Source organism: Pleurodeles waltl, chromosome 6, assembly GCF_031143425.1.
Source record: "Pleurodeles waltl isolate 20211129_DDA chromosome 6, aPleWal1.hap1.20221129, whole genome shotgun sequence".
Taxonomy (NCBI): domain Eukaryota; kingdom Metazoa; phylum Chordata; class Amphibia; order Caudata; family Salamandridae; genus Pleurodeles; species Pleurodeles waltl.
This window is the reverse complement of record NC_090445.1, coordinates 279,643,571-279,664,561: the sequence shown is the minus strand read 5'-3', so window position 1 is coordinate 279,664,561 and position 20,991 is coordinate 279,643,571.

Below are 20,991 nucleotides of genomic sequence, written 5' to 3'. Positions count from 1 at the left end.
AATGTTCATCAGTTGTTTGGGTAGGAGAAGATAGTTCTACACTGGTTGGATATGTAGAAGGGGTGAGACCACAATAGAAACATCAACATGTCTGTGTGTATACCACAACACTGTACACGCCCACTTTAGGAGGAGCACAGAAAGGGTAAGATAGGCAGAAGTTTAAAGACCTTAAGCATAAACCCTACATCGATGAAGGCGTGTGACAAAGAGGCTCATTGATCCCACCACCCCTGATTCTATGCTAGCTCTGCCATGACAACTGGATATGCAACCATGCTTTCCACATATCCCACCAGAAATGCAATGAAGTAAGTGAGTATGAGAGAAAGATCATGCCCTGCTCCTGGCACTAGATGATTTAGCCAAATTAATTAAGGTTTCCGTCCTCCTCGTAGTTCCATTTCCTTTCCTCCTTCCATGGGATGAGCTGTGGCACGTAGCCCAGAGACACCTTCCTGTGTATGAGCGTGTGAATGTGAAAAACAAATGGTGGCTAATTAACCTAAATTAGGAGAGACCCCGTGTTGGACCTAGCCCTTTCTGCAGGGTAATCCCCAATCTTTTTGCCTCCTTCCTCCTATTTTTCCTGATCAGATTTTGTTGGCTTTAGGACTCTGGGCACTTTACCACTGCTAACCAGTGCTAAAGTGCATATGCTCTCTGTGTAAATTGTATTGTTGATTGGTTTTCCATGATTGGCATATTTGATTTACTAGTAAGTCCCTAGTAAAGTGCACTAGAGGTGCCCAGGGCCGGTAAACCAAATGCTGCTAGTGGGCACTGATTGTGCCATCCACATGAGTAGCCCTGTAAACATGGCTCAGACCTGGCAAGGCAGTGTCTGTGTGTGCAGTCTTGCACTGCCAATTCAACCTGGCAAGTGTACCCACTTGCCAGGTCCAAACCTTCCCTTTTTATATATGTAAGGCACCCCTAAGTTAGGGCCTATGTAGCCCCATGGGCAGGGTGCAGTGTATGCTAAAGGTGGGACATGTACTGATGTGTTTTACATGTCCTGACAGTAAAATACTGCCAAATTTGTTTTTCACAGTTGCAAGGCCTACCTCTCCCATAGGTTAACATGGATGGGGACTGCCTTTAGATCATATTTAAGTTCAGATTCCCTTTGGGTGCAGATAGAAATGTAGAGTTTAGTGTCTCTGAACTCACAATTTAAAGATACATTTAAAAATACATCTTATGTAAAGTAGTTTTTTAAATTGTCAGTTTGAAAATGCCACTTTTAGAAAGTGGCCATTTTCTTGCTTAAACCATTCTGTGACTCTGCCTGTTTGTGGATTCCCTGTCTGGGTCAGACTGACAGTTGGGCTGTTTGTGAATTCCCTCTAGACAGTGAGACAAAAGGTACTGGGATGTGGCCTGCATATCCTGATGGCCCAACTGTGCTAGAGTGGAGGGAGGAGTGGTCACTTCCACATGATTGGACTGTGCCTGGTGTCTCACAATGCAGTCTCCAACCCCCTGGTGTGTGTCTGGGGCCAGGCCTGGGCAAGGCAGGATCCTGTGAACAACAGAGACTTTCCTTTGAAGTTTGCCAACTTCAAAGGCAGAAAGAGGTACAAGTAGTGGACCCAAAACCCCAGATTTTAGATTACTTCAAGGATTCAAGAGGAACATCTGCCAAGGAGAAGAGCTGTGGAGAAGTGCTGCCCTGAATGTGACTGTGCTTTGTTGGGCTATCCTGCAGTTGCTGCTTCTGCCTGTGAAAGGAGACAAAGACTGGACTTTGCTGTGCATTCCTGCTTGAGAAGAATCTCAAAGGGCTTGAGTTGAGCTTGCCTCTTGTTTTGAAATGTCAGGGCCATCAAAGACTTACTCTGCCAACACCTGGACTCCTGCCCTGCCAAGTGGTGCCTATCCAGTCGCTGGGCCCTTGAAAGGTGAAGTTGGCAGACAAGAGCTGAAATTAACGCACAGGACGCCGTGCGGGGAAATTTCCAATGCACCACCTGCAACGCGGGTGATAAACAACGCGCCGCCGGCTTCGTGGCTAAAATCGATGCTCTACCTGCATTGTGGCTGGGAGATCGAGGCATCATGGCTGGCAAAACGACATGCAAAACGCGCTTGCGGCTGCTCATAATGATGCAGACCCAACGCTGTGCGGCTTTCCAACACAGTGCGACCAGATTTCTCACGCATTGTCCCTGGGCGTCAAAGTCATCCCGACCCTGTGTGGATCCGAGGTGCCCCGTCCCGAAATAGACGCATCGCTCTCTTGCAAGGGAAAAAAACGCCACATCGCCGACCCGACCGGAAGAGAAACGATGCACGGCCTCACTTGCGAGTAATAAATCCACGCATGCTCGCCTGTGCAGCTTTATTTTGGACGCAAACTAGGTACTTTGTGCAAAATCAATTTTTCCTTTGTTTTCTATGGAGTAAGGCCCTCATTATGACATTGATGGTAAATCCCACTTACCGCCATGCTGATGGCTGCCAACTTACCGTCGCCGTGGCGGATATCCGTTCAACATGTTATGACACACACACACAAATCCGTCAGTATTCAGCCACATACACAAGTCCGCCACACCAAAGGTCAGTGATAAACTGGCGGTATCAAAACCCACACCGTTACGCCAACAGAACTACACCCACCACATTATGAACACAAATCACCACAGCGGACATTCAACAGCGGTAAACCATTGGACACCAAAATACAAACAACACCACATTGGACAATTCAAACAACACACACCTGACACCCATACACACACCACACCCACACCACTATAAAACACACACCCACATTACCCACAACCCTTTACAAACAACAATTACTGCTAGGAGATTGACACCAAGACCACTGACACAACTAGAGCCACACACTATTCACACCTATACACCACTCATGCACTACAAATCACACATCCCAACACATTATCCAACACACCCTCACCAACACACCTCACAGAACACCCATAGCACCACAAAGACACCCCCGTTTCACAGAGGAGGAGCTAAGGGTCATGGTGGAGGAAATAGTCAGGGTAGAGCCACAGCTGTTTAGAGCACATGTGCAGCAGGGATCTATAGCTAGGAAGATGGAGCAATGGGGGAGAATCATGGACAGGGTCAACGCCGTGGGACAGCACCCAAGAACTAGGGAGGACATCAAGAAGAGGTGGAACGACCTACGGGGGAAGGTACGTTCCATTGCAGCAAGACACCAGCTTGCGATCCAGAGGACTGGCGGTGTACCCCCGCCTCCTCCCCCACAACTCACAGCATGGGAGGAGCAAGTCTTGGCAATACTGCATCCTGAGGGACTGGCCGGAGTCAGAATCGGAGGAGGACTGGACTCTGGTAAGTCAACTCTCTACTACTATCACCCCCCTACCTGCATGCAATCACATACCCTTACTTTCACCCTCACTCCCATCACGCCACTACTTCCCATACACGCCACCATCACATCTCACTCATCCCAATGCCAAGCCATGCATGCTGTACCAATGCATGGACACCCCTCACAGCCCTGCATGGACACTCATCGCTCAAGCATGCACACCATAGAGAACTAATAATTCCCCCATACACTAGCATGCACAAGTGAAATCTGGCAGGGAAAATCCACCCAAAGAGGGGAAGCCACTGATGTTCAATATGTCAGACACAGAAACCATAACACATCATTTACATCCCCACAGGTACCTCAGCCAATGTCAGCGGAGAGGACGTGCCAGCAATATCCAGTCCCCCAACTGACGAGGCCCCCAGTGATGACAGCAAACCTGGTCTTCAGGATCTGGATGACCTACCTGGCTCATGAGGGACCAGTGGACAGGTGTTTACCCAGGCCTAGCCACACACCACCACAGAGCCTACCCATCAGGAAACACCACCACAGCACCCACCCAGCGTACCCATACCTCTGTCCCCAGGACACGTCAATCAAAAGTGTGCCCACCTCTACAGGGACCCCAGGTCACACCTCGCCCACAAGACAAACAGGGACCTGGGGTCAGTGGCAGTGGGCACATAGTTCAGGGGACAGAGGCACAGGCCAACAGGGACGCTGGGAGGACTGCTGTGTGCCAGGGAGAGGACAGGCCCAGGGAACCGACTCTCCAGGAGGCTCTTGCAGAGATCCTGGGAGCTTAACAACATTCCCAGGACATGATGGCCCAGATCCTGGACCATGTGCAGGAGAACAGGCAGCTCAGGAGGGACTGTACCAGGGGATAAGGGAGGACTTGCAGGCCATCAACAACACCCTGATCTCCATTGCAGGGGTGCTGGCAGACATGGCCAACATTATGAGGGAGGCAGTCTCACACCAGCGGGCCCCTGCCACTAGCCAGACATCTGAACAGCCTTCCACTTCCGCTAGTGGCCAGGAGGCCCTACCACAGGACTCACAAGCCACCAGCACCCCGTCCCCTGCAGAAGGTGAACCACCCCGCAAACGTTCCCTGCAATCCAGAAAGAAGCCTGAGACACTTGCCAAGAACCCCGCCAGGAAATGAGACTCTCCTGATTGTCACCCTTGTGTCCCACCCTGTCACCCTGTCCACCTTGAATTGTCATTGCTCCCCTTCCTATGTCCCCATGGACAATGCACCTGTGCTACAAACAGACTGGAACAATACCCTGGACTTTCCTCCATCATCAACCCATTCCACTGCATTTTCCCCTCCATATGTATGCACTTCAATAAACACCCTTTGAAAAAAAACAATTTTGGAGTATGTCATGTACATCAAATATGTATTCATTGTAACATGTACAAATATTGCAAATGAACTGTACAGAGAATGAGCATAGATTTATGACCAGTAGCTGGCTGTAGTGATCACACCAGGAGTATATGTCAGGTCACCAAAATCTGCAAAATGAATTGCCAGAGGGAACAGTAAGTGGGCATAGAAGTTGAAAATATCAGCATGTCATTGCCACACAAATTAAAACAAATGTCATTGAAATGTGAAGTAACACTGTCCTACCTGTGTGTCATTGGAAGTGTTGTCGGATCACATATGTTCTTTTGCCCTCATCTTCATTCTCTGCCTCCTCATCCTCACTGTCCACAGGGTCTACTGCTGCCCCACGGGCATCTCCAACCTCCTCCTCATGTAGGAATGGGACATGGCGTCTGAGGGCCAGGTTATGCAACATGCAGCATGCCACCACTATCTGGCAGACCTTCTTTGGTGAGTAGCATAGGGATCCACCTGTTAGATGGAGGCACCGGAACCTGGCCTTCAGGAGGCCAAAGGTCCTTTCAATTATCCTTCTGGTTCGCCCATGTGCCTCATTATAACGTTCTTCTGCCCTTTTCATGGCATTCCTCACAGTGGTCAGCAGCCATGATAGGTTTGGGTAACCAGAGTCACCTGCAAATATTGAGGGACAATATTTAGCCACACACTATCCTATATGGCTCACACCATACCCATAAACCAATATATACTGGGGTGGAACCAGGGCTCACCTATTAGCCACACCCTGTGCCTCTGTGGTTAGCCCATCACATTTGGGATGCTGCTATTCCTTAGGACAAAGGCATCATGCACCGACACCAGGATACTTAACATTGACATGGGAGATGTACTGGTCCACCAAGCACACCATCTGACATTCAAAGAGTGGAAACTCTTACGATTCCTGAACACCTGTTCACTCTGGCAGGGGGGGACAAATGCAATATGCATAAAACTCAGCATTCACTGCGGCCAAATCTTCAACCTGGGGGAAAACAATGTAGCCGCACATGTGTTTTATCAGGGCAGACAATACTCTTGTCAGCACTATTGAGAACATTGGCTGTGACATTCCTGCTGCCAAGCCCACTGTCACTTGGAAAGAGCAAGTTGCCAGGAAATGGAGTACAGATAGCACTTGCACAAGAGGGGGGATCCCAGTGGGGTGATGGATAGCAGATATCAGGTCAGGCTCCAATTGGGCACACAGCTCTGTGATTGAGGCCCTGTCAAGTCTATAGGTGAGGATAATGTGCCTGTTCTCTAGTGTTGCCAAGTCCACCAGGGGTCTGTACATGTGGGTATGTCTCCATCCCCTATTCATCCACAGCGGTAGGAATCTAAGGGACAAAAGAGTGAGGATCCGGCCACAAACTGAACAATGGAATTACAACAGAACTTTGCATCCTGTAAACATGAAATGGGTCATTGTGATTTGTCCAGTATGTGCTAATATCTCCAGTGATGCAGCATTATTCCAGGGCTAGCCCTCCCCCTGAAATAGTGTCCACCTGTCCTGTGTGGAGGGACAGGTGGAAGTGAGGTAATTCTGCTGACGGTGTGCACCGTTGCGGGAGGTGGTCGGGAACCACCGTGCAACTCCTCATTTGCTAACATTGGGCCCTATTGGTTACAGTGGCCAATGGTGATCTACGCCGGCAGTGACGGTATGCACCGCCGCGGTTGTGACCGTCATTTTCTATCTGATTCCTCACTTGTTACTGACCTTCCATAGGAGAGGACCTACACTGCATGTGCTACTGTGACCTGTGTCTGGAACCTACCATGGCCCGTGTGACCGGGGAAAGGGTCGCAGCCTTCACTTTGGAGGAGTTGGAGAGACTGGTGGATGGGGTCCTACCCCAGTATGGACTGCTGTATGGGCCTCCAGACAAACAGGAGAGTACATTGTGAGCATGATGCCCGTGGCATGAATGCATGGAGTTGTGTGTGTGAAGGCCTTGTGTAAGTGGGGTGGGTAGATGTCCTCTTGGCAGCATACATGTTGTGTGTTGGGCCATGTGTGTGTTAATGGTGATGTGAAGGGGTATGGTGGGCCATATGTGTAACAGGCAGGACTGTTTGTCTAATTCTATTTTCCTGTGTGTATTGCCTCTGCAGGTCAGCGCCCATCAAAAGAAGGGTATATGGCTTTCCATCGCCAAGGAGGTGTGGACCCTGGGGTGTATGGCAGGCAGAGCACTCACTGTCAAAAACGGTGGGAGGACCTGAGACGCTGGGCACGGAAGACGGCGGAGGCCCAGCTGGGGATGGCCTCCCAACGAGGAAGTGGTGCCTGTCGGACCCTGACCCCCCTGATGGCCCGCATACTGGCGGTGGCCTATCCTGAGCTGGATGGGCACTTGAAGGCATCATAGCAGCCACAAGAGGGTGAGTACAGTGCCCATCATTACAAATTACGCATGGTAGAATGGTATTTGAGTGGGGGATGTGTGTCAGTGGGTGCCCCTAGGCCAGGCCTGACATTGCAGCGTAGGTCCCCTGGTGGCTAGGGTTCGGAAGGGAAAATCTGGCTACCTAACTCGTAGGCATCCACTACTGGTCAGGGCTGCGTGGGTCCCAGGTGTGCTGCATTTGGCGGTGTGTGCTCCTCCCCATGCCTTGGTGGCTAACTATTTCTCTGGTAGTGCAATGCATATTGCGTAGGCCTGTTCCCTGTGTGTGAGGGTGGCGTGTACACCAACGGTGGTGTTAGTGCAGCCATTGACCCAGTGTATCCTTTTTTCTCTTTCCCCCTTTCTTGTTTTGTCATCCTGCCCTTATGTGCATTAGCATCATCTGGCGGAGAAGCAGATGCACTGGCGATGGAGGGAGCTGCATCCCACAGGACCCAGGAGGCAGAGTCCACCAACGGTGAGTGCACCAGTGAGGTGGAGGGCGAGGGGAGCACCACAGCGGTGACTGGAGGGGACAGTTCTGACACAGATACCTCCTCCGATGGAAGCTCCCTGGTGGTGGTGGATACTTCTGTGACCACTCCAGCTACAGGTACAGCCCCCACCCCTGTACCAGCACCGCCTTCCCAGCAGCCCATCAGCGAGTTGCCTGTGCCCACTCACCCAGGAGGGTGGGCATCTCCTTCGCCCCAGGCACCTCAGGCCCTGCCCCAGTTAGCCCTGCTCCCCTGAAATCCATCTCTGTAGGGCAGTCAACCATTGTGAATGCCATCCAGGGGCTGGCAGCCCAAATGCAACAATCTAATGCATTCCTGAACGGCATTCACACTGGATTGGCGGCCCAACAGAGATCGATTCAGGTTCTGGCCTCCTCTCTGATGGCAGCCATTGTCCCTGTTTCTACCGTCCCACCTCCAACTTCCACTGCCCAGTCCCAGTCCCATTCCCCTCAACCCCAACCAATCCCAAGCACACATACAGATGAGCATGCACACAAGACAACACCCAAGAGTGTCACAGGCAAACACAAGCACCACACTTCATCTCACAGACACTCACACAAACACCATCCAGTTGCAGACACACCAACATCCACTATTTCCACTGTCTCCCCTCCTCCCCCTCCACCACCTCCCTTCAAGCCATGTCTACACTCACACCTGCATCCACACATCATCATCCACTACCAGCATCATCACCGCACCAAGCAGAACACACACCTCACTGGCAGACACCTCCACAACAGCCATGCACACGTCCCCTGTGTCCTCTCCCACTGTGTCTGTCCCCCCTCCTTAAGTACACAAATGCAAGCACTCAGACACCCAGGAGCCATCCACCTCACAAAGGCATACAGCCCATGCACCTGCACCCAAAAGCAGCAGACAGACACCTCTAACAACCACTCCATCATCTTCCACTCCCATTCCTTCTCCCTCTTCCTGCCCCAATGTCCTTAAAAATCTGTTCCTATCCACCATTGACCTTTTCCCTACCCCTCCCCCCGTCCTGCACGTATGGGAAGGGTATCACAAACCCAACCAAGCACCTCAGCCACACAGTCCACAGACCCAGTCCTAACTCACCCCCTTGTGGTGGAAAGGGATCAAGGCCACATGTACTGAAGGGGGAGGAGCCTGCACCAGTCAGCCTAAAGGGGGGGGGGGGACTGCCCCAGCCGGCAAGAAGGGCAAGGAGCCTGCACCTGCCACCTGAAATGCCAAGGAGTCTGCCCCAGCAGGAAGATCAAGGAGCCTGCACCAGCAGGCAGGAAGAGCAAGGAGTCTGCACCAGCAGGCAGGAAGGGCAAGGAGCCTGGACCACAAACTGTGATGGAGCACCCACCACCAACCATGGTTGTGCATCCGACCGAGGTTGCAGGGGATGGGCAGGAGCCTCCCCCCACCAGCAGCACCACCACTGTGCAGCCTTCCGAGGTTGCAGGGGATGGGCAGGATCCTCCCCTCACCAGTGGCACCACCACTGTGCAACCGTCACTGCCGGTGGACTGTATGTAATCCTGCCTTCATGGGCTGCTGTGCGGCCTGTCCACTCCAGAACCAGTGGGTAATGCACCCACTTGAGAGACTGTGACCTTGCACTCCCAAGGATCAAGCACAGGGCAAGTTGCCCCCTCCAGAACCAGTGGGTAAGACACCCAACTGAGAGACTGTGGCCCATCACTCCTCAGGATCAAGCACAAGGCACATTGCTCCCTCTGGAATCAGTGGGTAAAACACCCACTCGAGAGACTGTGGCCCATCACTCCCCAGGATCAAGCACAGGGCATGTTGCCCCCTCCATAACCAGTGGGTAAGACACCCACTCAAGAGATTGTGGCCCATCACTCCCCCGGATCAAGCACAGGGCACATTGCCCCCTCCAGAACCAGTGGGTAAGATACCTACCTGACAGACTGTGGCCTATCTCTCCCCAGGACTAAGCACAGGGCATGTTGCCCCCTCCAGAACCAGTGGTCTTGTTACATCTTCTGGCTGAGGTGCGTCCCAACCCCGTCCCTCTGAGGTGCCTCCCTATTTACCAGCTGATGCCCCTGCAGTGTTCTCTCTGTGTTGAAGCAGGTGACATGTGTGCCCTTGGACTATGGCCTGTGGCCATGTGGCCCACGCAAATTGAGGACTGGGTTGTGTCCCTTTTTCTGTAAATATGTATATATCTATTATCTTGCCTAACTTATTATTTCTACTGTGTTGATATTATTACAAACACTTGGAGAAATCGTTTTGTCCTTGCATTATTCAGCCGAGTTACGAGGTCATATTGTTTTTGTAATGCATCTGGTTGTGTGTATGGTGTGTGTGTGTGTGGGGGGGGTGTGTGTTGTGCGTGTGTGTGTCACTCTCGTTTTCCTCCCTCCCTCCCTTGTGTGCTAGGCGGCTGTACTAACCGTCGTCGTCTTCGCCTGCGTTGGTGTTCGTGGTGGGGCAGAACGTAGAATATCAAAAAAATAAACATGCAGTTCTGGTTTCAGGGCAGCGTGGTTCTTCCCTGTGTCTCCAATGGTGAGTCCTTTCACTTCTGAGCTCAGTTTCCGCCAGGCTTTTGATGTCGTTGGTACCGCCCTGTAAAAGGTGGCAGTTTGCAGGGTCTCAATATGGTGGGAAGAACATTGACTTCCACCTGGCTGTAGGTGGCTACCACTGTGGTGCCCGTTGTTTCCGCCCTGGCTGTCGGTGTGGTACATTGGCTGGCTTTCGGAGATCTTTCTGCCATGGTCATAATTTGGTGGCAGTTCCCGCCGCCTTTTGAAGGTATTACCGCCACTTTATTATTGGTTGTGTTGGTACAAATACTTTACACATTGCTTCTGAGTTAAGCCTGCCTGCTCGTGTTGAGCTACCGATAGGGTGAGTGGGGGTTAACCAGGCGTGCTTCTCCTTTGCCCTAACTAGAGTGACGGTCCTTGCTTGGACAGGGGGTAACCTGACTCCCAACCAAAGACCCCATTTCTAACACCCCACCAGAAGAGAATCCTGCCCACTCTATTTACATCCCCTCTATGGAAAAAGAAAGTGCAAGTATTTACCACAGTGTGTGGGACTCTCTAACAAAGATGAACAGAAAAGCTGTCCATATGGAGGTACCTTTGATTTATCTTATTTATCTAATTTGAAATAACGCTAAAAGATCCTAAGAATAAGATAGAGGCAGACCAACAGCCAGAGTTTCCTTGTTTGAATGAAGAAAAACATAAGCATAACCATGAATAGCAGGTCTGCAGGAATAAGAAGACTCACGAGGAACTCAAATATCAAATTAACCATTGAATAACAGGGTTACTGTTTATTGTATTCCCACTGTCCCTCCTCATTCCTACTTATTTCCCCAGGTTACTGAAGGACCAGAGAAACCCAAAGAGGAGAAAGAAGAAAACATTTTAGATTTCTGAATGTCCCAATGCCTGGGAAGGTAAGGCCCACAATTGAGACAGTAGCCTGTCAGCAGAAGGAGCACATGAGAACAATGTGCAAGCAACTGACATTAAACTGTCAAAGGACCCAGTGCAGCGAGCACAAGAGTCTCACTATACGGAGTATCCTTCCCGCTCCCGACCCTATTTTAGTTCAGCCTCTGCCAGACGCCAGCAGACTGGGACATTAGCCCAGCTGTCACCAAGAATGTTAGAGACATGCTTAAGAACATAGGGCCAGATATAGAACAAAATGACCAACAAAATGACCAACCTACCAATGACACTGAGGATCAAAGTCTCCAACAGCTTTCTCACATCCTTTCCTTAAGAGACTGTCCTGGTCCACATGAAGAATTACCATTTATATCCCTTCGTCCCCACCTGATTTAATCAATATAAAGAACTAATTCCCTACATTCCTGAGAATCCCCCAAAATGTTGTGTAGAGCAGCAGATGATGTTTAAAATGTACAGGCCAGTGAAGCAGTTGTTGAGATAGGTGGTACCGAGTTAAGCGAGAGACTGATAAAAGAAGTTAGCAGCTACATGGTCCAGTGGATAATTCTGCTTTAGTATCGATGAATGATGGGTTGTTGAATGGTGTGATGGTAGTGTGTCTGGCCAAGACTGATTGTAGAAAGATCTCTAGCTGTAAGCAAAACAAGGGAAATCACCAGTGAATGACTTGCACAGGCTTAAAGATGTATTTGAATGGTACTCCAACTATACGCCATATCACGGAATCTGCTCAGGAAGCTGTGGGAGATGGTTTGTTGCAGGGATTGTCGCAGATGACAAATTAAGGGCTTGGCTGAACTGGTCACAATGTCTAAACACTGAGTGGCCATTCAAGTAAGAAATAATCAAATAGATCAAAATTGATGTCTTAACATAACCAGCAAACAATAAAAAGGAGGGGAAGGGCATAAGGGCATCAGGATGAGGTGCTCAGGGAGGGGGCCAGGTTGTAGGAAGGACAGGTCACCAAATGGACGGGGAAGTCACCAAAATCAGTCCTTGAGGCCTATGGCTCAATTATGGTCATTTGGGACATTGGAAGAAAGAATACACTTACACAACTTTGTGCCCCCTCAGAACCCAACCCTCCTGAATTGACTCAAGTTGTTCAAAATCAATATCCTGATTACTAGGAAAGTCTGCGGGGTTCAGACTGAACCACTGATTGCCCTAATCCCAGTAGATCAATACGATCCCTGTGATAAGTGTTTTATTAATGGTAAACCAATCACATGTGTGTTCGATACCGGCATCAGGCGATCTACCCTCAAAACTTTTGAGTTGCCCTAATTGCCTTTCTATGGCTTGTCCATAGATACAGTTGATATTTCACAGCAGTGAGATTCTTGTAACATTCCTGATTCTGTTCCAGTTACCTTGGGTCCTGTTGAGTCTTACTTCACCTGCAAATTTGTTGGATAGAGATTTTTTGTGCATTCTCAGTTGTACAGTAAATGAGTGGTCCTGCCATGCTAGTCAAATCATTAAAATGCACTGTATGAGTCCCAAATGTTTGAAGATTTAACTAAGCTATATACCCAGTTACGATAAAAGTGAATCCAGTGCAAAGATTGCAGTGCATTCCACAATATCCATTATGTCCTAAGGCAATAGGAGAAATTAAACCAGTTATTGCCGACCTAAAAAACAAGGGGCCAGATGTAGTAAGGAAAATATTTGCGAATCGGAAATTGCGAGTCATTGCGACTCGCAATTTCCGACTCGCAAAATGGGATCCAACAAAAAAAAGCGACATCAATTTGTGACTCGCAAATGATGTCGCACCACAGATTGCGAGTCCGCTGTTAGCGAGGTCGCTTTTTGCGACCTCGCTAAAAACGAACTCGCAATTTGCGAGTCGGGTATTGCAAATTGCGACTGTGCCGCAAATTGCAAGCAGGTGCAGCGAAACAGTTGGAAAAACAATTCCTGGCTCTTGCTGTTGACATCAGAGCCAGGAAGACATCAAATACACCTGGGAGGAGGGAGGACCACACCCTTTTCAAACTGCTGAACAACTACCTGGAGGAACAGCTGCAACAATGAAAGACACAGGCAGTGCAGGAAGGAAGAGGAAATTGAAATTCTCTGAAAAGGAACTTGAGGTGCTGACAGAGGAATGCTGCCAGCACCATGACCAGCTTTTTGGAAAGGCATCCCTGAGTGTCCCAGACACTGAAAAGAGGAGGATCTGGCAGGACATCCAGGAGAGGATCAATGCCATAGGGGTGAGCCACAGAAGCATCGAAGAAATTAAAAACGGTGGTATGACCTGCACTCCAGGACAAAGGAGAGGGTGGCAGAGCGCCTCAGGGAGATGAGGGGCACAGGAGGAGGCCCATCCACCATCCCACCACCGACAGCCATGGAGGAATTGGTTGAGCAGACCCTGGAGCCTGAGGCAGTGTCAGGAATGGGAGCACTGGACACGTCAGCGCAAGGGACATCAAAAAGTGAGTACCATGAAACATGCATGTACACCTATAAATGCTATACCCGCACTCACCCAGTACACAGCAGCATGCACAACCAGACTAGCTCCATTCCAGACTAGCAACCACCAGAATGGTGCATTATGGGCAATGTAGTACAGTAGGCAGCATATAGGCAAATGTTTATTAGGAGGCATACAACAGATGTTAGATACTGACAGTGTGTTCCCTATGTCCCACAGGTCTCCCACAAGACACCCCATCAGCCACACCATCCAGGGTGAAGAAAGCAGGCCACAGGCAGGGCAGGAGGCTGCAGCAGCCACTACAGGGCCCAGCACCACACCACCACAGTTCCCTCCAGATGAAGAAGTGGGCATGGAGGAAAGATACACAACACCTGGTCCCAGCCACAGTGTGAGACAGTAAGAGCCAGAAGCACCACCGCATCGCACACACAGACTCCAGGTCCAGGCAGTGTCCCAGGAGGATATGGGGGACGCATCCATGTCTGCAGTTGAGGTATCCCTCCTATCTGGTCAGTGCCTGCAAACAAGACAGTTGAGGATTATTTCTGGGGCAATGCAGAGGATGGAGCACAATTTTACACATGGCCTGGCAGAAGTGAACACACAGTTCACAAGACTGAATGACAATGTCAGTGACCTAGCACTATCCATACGCCAACTGGTGACGGAACTGGTGGCAGAGAGACAAAGTGCAAGGCGCCGTGAGCGCCAACTTGTGCAGAGATTGGACCGCATGGCAGCATTCATTGTCCGTCTTGCAGTGACCACAGGCCTGTCACGACCTGGGCCACTTTGCAGGGGATGTGGCGCGGGGACTGGGTCGCATTAGCCACACTGTGGACATGCTGGAGGCCAGGCAGGTGGCAAGGGGCACGGCTGAGACACCTCAGGTCAGTGAGGAGGGGTCCACCATCAGCAGCGCATCTGCCACAGACACACGTGTCTTGCGGAGTGGCAGTGCACGTCAGGGGTCTGCTGACCCACCTAGCACGAGCCATGCTGGGCGTACCAGGAGGAGGTGTCAGGCCCAAACACTGCAGGACTCATGAGGCACATGGAGTTAATGTGTCCTCATTGAGGGTGGACATGTGCAGCCCCTTACCAACAGTTCAGTTATTTCGTAATTAGGTTCACTTATTAAAATGTTTTGTTTGATCCACTTCACAACTGGGCTCTTTGTATGTGACATTAGTGTGTGCGGTGACAGTTTCCACGTACCTTCCAAAGTATTGGTTTGAAATGTGGTCCCGTCTCTGTCTGCCTTGATTTGCAATGCTTCTATCCCCAGGCTGGCGATGTGGTAGCTCTTGCTCGTCATCCTCCAAATCTGGGTCTTCAGGGGTGAGATGTAGCCCACGTCTGGTGGCAATGTTGTGCAGTATGGCGCATGCACCAACCATCTTGAAAGCTGTTATTGGGGCATACTGGAGCACACCTCCACTTCTGTGGAGGCATCGGAATCTTGCCTTTAACAGTCCAAAGGTCATCTCTATGACATTTCTGCTCCGCCTATGTGCACTGTTATATCGCCTCTCATTCTCATTGCTGGGTGTTAGGTACGGGGTAAGTATCCATGGCCGTAGCGCATGCACTGTCACCTGTTTGGCAAAAATGAACAATGTTAGCAGGGCATGGATGGTTTCTACAGTGACCTGTGTGTATGGCTTCAGGGTGTTTTCAGCAATACCTAATAGATATCCGTCTCCAAACTCCCCACGTTCCAGGCGTTGGTGTATCCCACTGTGCCTGAAAATGTAGGAGTCATGTGTACTCCCTGGAAATTTGGCTACCATGTCAGTGATGACATAATGGGTGTCACATACCACCTGGATGTTCAGTGAGTGTGTACACTTCTGATTGCTGAACAGATATTCCAGATTTGCAGGAGGGCATATTTGTATATGTGTCCCGTCTACACACCCTATTACATGTGGGAAGTTGGCAATTCTGTAGAATTCCAACTTGGTGCTGTTGATTTCTGCCTCATTCCTGGGTAGGTATATGTATCTGGACATGTGTGTGAGTATGGCATCTAGGAAACATCTGAAGAACCATGAGAGTGCACTTTGGGATACCCCACCTGCCACTGCAATGGCCCCCTGATAGCTACCCGAGGCCAAGAGGTGCAGTGAGCATAGCACTTGCACATGTGTGGGGATGGCGCTGCCGCACACAGTCAGTCGTTGAAGCTGCGGATTGAGTAGATCAATTAATTCTAAAATTGCTGCACTGCTGAGTCTGTATTTGTCCTATACCTCCTCCTCAGTTTGTTGGAAAAGTGTCTGGCTGGTTCTGTATATCCTCTCCTGTCTCTGGCTCCTCCTCCTCCTCTGCTGTGCGGCATGGACTCTCCTCCTCCTTGCTATCACATATATTTCAGCCATTTTGAGTAACCCAGATGCCTTCTGGGTCTCCTTTTATACTTTGGTTCTGGTTACCACCTGCTCTGACTTAGTGCTAATTTGGGTGTGCAAAATGGGCTTTTTGCGACTAGTCACAATTTGCGACTTGATTTTTCATATGGTTTGCGACTCGCAAATTGCTTCTACCTATTTGCGGGTCACACAATGGGGTCGCAATTTTTGCGAGTCGGTAATGGCTCGCATCGCAATTTGCACTTCGGATATGGGATTTCTGCATCCCATTTCCGATTTTGCGGGGGTTGCAAATGGCGATTCGGGCCATTTGCGACTCGCAAATGTTTGCTACATCTGGCCCTAGGTATTTTATAACTTGCTGTTAGTATACCTCATTCCTTTGCATCAAAAAGGTGGGCCAGACTAAGATGTACCATTTTGTCCAAGACTGCCGCACGATTAATAGCAGGCTTATTCCCAGTTTCCCTGTAATGTCCAACCCTGCTACCAAACTCTTCTGCATCCCCTACCACCACCCTGTGGTTTACAGAGGTAGATCTATGTCCTCCTTTATTTTCTATCTTCATTCACATGGAGAGTCAATAGCTCTTTACCTCCAATTTCAGTAGAGGCTAGCTAACTCGTCAGAGACTCTCACAGGGGTTAACCAATGTAGATTTTTCAAGGCTTATCAGTGAGCCTAGTTCTTGTTTTAGAGTTTGGTCAAATATATATTTTTCCAAACTCTAAAACAAGAACTGGGCATCTTGATGAGCCACAAAAAAATCTATATTGGTTAAGTATATCAACAACCTTTTCTGTGTCCCTGCCACTTCAGTACAATGCAATGTAGATTCCATATATCTGTTCACTAAATTAGCTAACAAAGGACATAAAGCTGTAAGGAAGAAATTGCAATTTTGTCTTGCTCATGTACAATATCTAGGTCACAACATCTCTGTCGGAGAATGCCATATGTCTGCTGACCAGAATGAATCCATCCTTAAGTTGCCCCTCTCTGTGACAGTCTTTCAGATATGCATTGTCTTTGGAATGGCTGGATACTGCAGGCAGTGTATCACAGGCTACTGCTACAATGTACTCAATCCAAATTATGCTGAGAAAGCTACACCTAAAGCCTTGCATTGTACTGATAAGGAAGATCCTAATTTTGTGTAGGTGAAACAGGCATTGGTCGCTGCAGCTGCACTAGGTTTTCCCAACTACGATAAGCCTTTCAGGCTGTGTCGTCGTGAATGCAACAGATTTGCTCTTGGAGTATTAGTGCAAGACCATAGAGATTAGAAAAAATCTATTGCCTATTATGCCTCAGCTCTTGAGTTCATTGCCACTGGACTCCCTCCTTGCCTGTGTTCTGTTGCAGTGCCCGTCCACCATGTAGAGACATCATCAGGAAATATTGTACTAGGGTTTGCTCTGATTGCTGCTGCTCCGCACTCTGGCACTGCCCTTTTGCTGTCCTCTAAAACAAAGTATCTCTCCTGTGAAGGACTGGTCATTATGACATCCTATTACGGTACACCTCACATATTACCTTAGGTTACACTCCCATCCAGAAATCAGCCTCACTAATAGCTAGTTCTGTAGAAGGTGAGCCTCATATCTGCCTTCCAGTTGAAGAAAACCTATCAAACCCCCAAATTGACCTTTCTTATGCAGCAATACCCACCAGAGATCTTACTTATTTTGTGGATGGCTCATGTCTCAGAAATGACTGTGAAACACTTGTAGCTGTTTGTGCTGCATGTACTTTGCATGAAATTACTTAAAGTTATATTTTTGCCCAAAGTACATTTGGCTCAAGTAGCTGAACCTGTCGCTCTGGCTCATGCATGCGTTTAGCTAGTGTCTTCAGCTTCAGGGGATGCAGGCGGTGTTGGTCACTTGAGCTGGGACCCGTATTAAGGATATAATGTACATGCAAAATTTGCTGATTGCCCTCATCTTACCCTGGTGAAAACAATTGTGATTATAAAATGTGTGCACATCAGTCTACATCAGAGGAAGTGTCCATGAAAAATGAGTTAGCAGACAAAGCGGTCAAACATGCAGCTTTGTCTTCTAATGTGAGGCTGTTATGTACGCCTTGCACATTGATGTATTTCCTGTACCAATTATTAATAATTTGTCTGCATTCCGTGAGCAAGCGTCTAATGTGGAGAACAACTATGGATACAGAAGAACTGTAAAAGGGACTCTGATGGAGTGTGGATGGACAGCATTGAGAGGGTGTTTGCCTCAAAATGTTTACTCTCCAATTTATTTACTGTTTGTGCCTCAGTGACCCACTGATATGGGCCCTTCTTTTCTTTTACCACCCAAAATTATTTCCACTCCTGTGACACCTGCCAAGTTCACAATATTAGAAAGGAGGTCATGACCACCCGGCGTATACCCACCTCCCCGAGCCCCTTCGTCTATCCATAAATGTATGTAATCCAAATGCCTAAAGGTTGTTCATACTCCTGTGTGTGTGTAATTGTGTGCATGTTCCCTAGGTGTGTTGAGGCTTATTCTTGTACTGGAGCGGAAGCTGTGACTGTTTTGTGTAAGTTGCTGAGATACTTCATTCCTCATTTCGGAGTTCCTATCTCCCTTTCATGTAAGCATGGCACCCACTTGTGTTTTTGTAGCCCAATGTGGAGTATAGTAACTCTACGATAGAGAACAAAATAACTAAGATTTGTTCAGAAACCCAACAGAATTTGCCCAGTGCCCTACCCATGGTGCTGTGGCTCATTCCAGCCATTCCATTCCAGAGAATGAAACCGAGTCAATTTGAAACATGATGCTTCCCTCAAACTCACCGGAGTCATCCTTCTCTTCGAATCTGTAGCTGAATGATGACATGGTTCTAGAATACTGGTGACAACTGATTTGTTGTTACTACAGTTTCTGTTCTCAGGTCCCAGCTGCCTTGCCTGAGTGCCCAACCAAAGTCTGCCACGACCTGAAGCCTGGTTGCTGGATGTGTGTAAAGATTCATCAGTGGAAATTTGCCCTGCAACCAGGCTGAAAGGGCCCTACCATGTTCTGTTGATCACCAGCGCCTGCTTGGATCCAGTCTAAACCACTTCTAGGATACACTTGCACCTCCTGATGCCCTCCCAGGTCCTCCAGGTGTACATCCAGTCCCCTGCACTCTGCCTGGCCCTGGATTTGCTGAATCAGCTTATCACAAGTGAAAAACTTGTCAGTTGTACCTGTTCAATTGCAAGATGCAATTGCCCTTTCTTATTGCTGCTACCCCCATCCTAGGTGATCAAGCAGCAACCTGCTACCAGGTCCCTCTGTGGGTTTGGCCATCTATCTTTGCTGCAGGTCTCTTGCTTTATATCACCGTGAGGTACTTCATAGAAGTTGCAAACTGCATATTTGTGGGAAAGAACTGCACAGTGTATGCTATCCACCCCAGGCTCTGCTGTTTTACGTACCAGGAAAACACCTATCTGCACCTATTGGAATGTTACACACAGGGTTTGGATCTTTCATCTTGTGAAATGTGTGCTTACTTGCCCCCTGAGCAGGCCTACGGCTGATTCTTGTGCCCATTTGTAAAGAAGACACCTGTTTAGATCTTTACTTCCTTGGGCACTACATAGAGGACTATTTTCCCTTACCCAAGTAGTACTGTGATATCATGAGGATTAATAGTAGACATGAAGACATTACATTTTTGTTCACATATCTGATAAAAAATAAACAAATGAAACCTCTCTAATAAGAAAAAAGAGGTGAATGCACTTTTAAATGTGGATACTTTTTGAGCACCAAATCATTATAGAGCCTTCATGTCCGAATTAGTGTTAATCACTGCTCCGTGGTGTGTGGGAGTGCTCAGTAAAAACATACCCTTCAGAGGTTTAATGTTGAATGCATGTATGCCTGGACTGTTGTTGAACCCAAAGAAAAACTAGAATATATGCCAGAATGTTATATTATGTGAATTTGGAAAGAGCATTCTCCCCCACGAGGGTATCCTGAGGGTAGGTGTGTGTGCTTAGCGTTGCCTTTAAAACGCTAGGTTGTCATCTTCTTGGAGAATTCAAGTAGAGAGGAGGCGGCTCTGATGTTAGTGTGAGGTTGTTTCATGCCTTAGGAGGGATGTGAGAGAATACCTATCTTCCCAATCAAGTTCTGCATATGCTTGGAATGTGTACCAGTAGTAGTCTTGCGGAGCGGAGGTGTCTGAATGGTTGGTGGAAGGAGATGCACCTTTTCAGGTTGGTGAGGCCTAAGTTGTGGCATGCCTTGAATGTGTATGTGAGAAGGTTTAACTGAGCATGTTTGTATATCAGATGCCAGTGGAGCGTCCTGAGGTGTGATGTGATGTGGGTTGTGAATGGGAGGTTGAGGATGAGGCTTGCTGCCAAGTTCTGAATGATTTGTAGTCTTCTGATGAGTTGCTTGGTGATCAAGCTTGCTAGTGACTAGTGCTTGAGTGGTTCTGATGTTGCTTTGGAGCCATTTGAAGATCTTCCTCTGCATCTTTGTGGTGTGGAAGCAGGATGCAGTGATGGCGTTGACATGTGCAGCCATGTCCAGTTTGATGTTGATGACGATTCTCACCTTCCTGGTGTTGATCGGGGTTTGGCCAGCCACCGGTTTCATGGAAAGGTGTCCTTGCTGAAGATCATTACTTCTTGCTTGTTGGTGTTGAGCTTGAGACAGTTGACTTTCATCCAGTTAGCAACTTTGGTCATACAAGCTGTGAAGTTGTTCCTTGTTTTGGGTGTGTTGTTCTTGAGAGAGGATAAGTTGCATGTCGTCGGCATAGGAGAGGATGTTTATGTTGTGTGCACGGATAACATCAGCAGGTGGGATCATGTATGAGTTGCAGGGAGTGTGGCTGAGTGATAAGCCTTGAGGCACTCCACACCTGAATTTAATTGAATAAATGTTTATTCTGACCAGAAGTTCTTTAAGTAACATAAAAGCGAAAAACAAGATCCCCTACTTAAAATACATCCCATCCCTTACATACAATAGATATCTCCCAGTAAAACTTTATCAATCCTGTTAAAACCCAACAACTATACACCCTCTTACC